This window comes from Protobothrops mucrosquamatus, unplaced genomic scaffold (assembly GCF_001527695.2).
Source record: "Protobothrops mucrosquamatus isolate PMUCROS unplaced genomic scaffold, P.Mucros_1.0 scaffold1550, whole genome shotgun sequence".
Lineage (NCBI taxonomy): Eukaryota > Metazoa > Chordata > Lepidosauria > Squamata > Viperidae > Protobothrops > Protobothrops mucrosquamatus.
In genome coordinates, this window is record NW_015387719.1 from 421,801 (window position 1) to 423,219 (window position 1,419).

At 44.7% G+C, this 1,419-nt stretch overlaps 1 pseudogene; it reads right to left on the reverse strand.

The window, feature by feature from the left end:
* Positions 1 to 284: 284 nt before the first annotated feature.
* On the reverse strand, positions 285 to 1,151 carry LOC107293252 (annotated as a pseudogene).
* Positions 1,152 to 1,419: the final 268 nt, after the last annotated feature.

The window sequence follows — 1,419 nt, forward strand, 5'->3', positions numbered from 1 at the left end:
TATATAATGTTGCAGTATCTGCATCAATCTATTAGCCAAGATTTTTGCAAAAATTTTATAATCCACATTCAACAAGGAAATAGGTCTATAGTCTTTAAGTTCCAAAATTTCTTTATCATCTTTCGGTATCAAAGATATAAAGGCTTTTGTCCATGATTGAGGTATTTGTTCTCCCAACATAATTCTATTGAATAAAGTTCTCTGGGATACAGTCTTCAGTCAGTGATTCGTTACTGGGCTGAAGTCAGACCATCATCCAGGAAAAATTGACAGGAGGGGAAATTTTAGTATCGGAGGGCTTGCGCAGATGTAGATTTGGTCAAACGATTCCGGAGGTGGTTAGCAAAATCCATTTGGGTTTGAGAAAGAACTTGGTTGATCAGTGTCTTTGGAAGCCATCCCTTTAAATCAATGCTGAGAAGCCAGGTTAACTTGGTTTGTGAGGGATTTCCTAGAACTGGATGAAGAACCATGCATGTGGGACCATTTTCCGCTCTGATAACTCCTTTTTGTTCTGGCATGGCGGTGTAGGTGGTTGACATGCCCGCTAAGAGGCATGTAGAGCCACGCCGTTTGGAACACCGGACGCTGACAAAGTCTCGTGGACCAATCACGTTGCCAGGAGTTGCCGCTGAGGTCTCGTGAGTGATCACGGTATCTTTGCCAATCTTCTGGAGAATCTTGATTTCTTTAATGTTCGGATTCCAGTCTCCCATCTGCTCCATCTTTTCCACTAACTCATCATAGACGCAATCCAGGGGTTGATCAACTACTACTTCAAGCTGGAAAACTTTCCCTACGTCAGGCAACACTTTGCTCAAGACTTTGTCACCATTGCCCATCACTGCCTCCATTTTCCAGCCGCTTTTTTCGCCAAGAATATTCAGAGACTTCTGGATAGCTTCTTCTCCTTGCTTGATGTAGGACATCTCCATATCACTGAAAGGGTTCTCCTCCAGCCTCGAACCTAGAAGAGAACTTCTTCTGTGTACGTTGTTGATCCACTGGGTAGGGCCAGGCCTGGAAAACGCAACTTTCTTCAGTTCCTGGACAATGGCTACGGCTGCTTGTCTCTTTAAACCTGTCATGTTGTGCAAGTGTCTGTAGGAAATGCCGGCGCAAAGCTTGAATGTTGCTGGCAGCATCACGAGAGTCTTTAAAAGTCTCAAAGGAGTCCCGATTTGTGTTGTTACTCCTTGTGTCTTTGAGCTCCGGGAGTATTGTTGTCACTCCAGATCCTCCTGTATCTTAAGCCTGTCTTCTGGAGTGTTGGCTATTCCTGCCAGCTTGGTGTCGTCTGCAAATTTGATGAGTTCCCCATCTATCTCCTCATCCAAATCGTTGATGAAAATGTTGAAGAGCATTGGGCCCAGAACAGAGCCCTGGGGCACCCCACTACACACTTCCCTCAATGTAGAT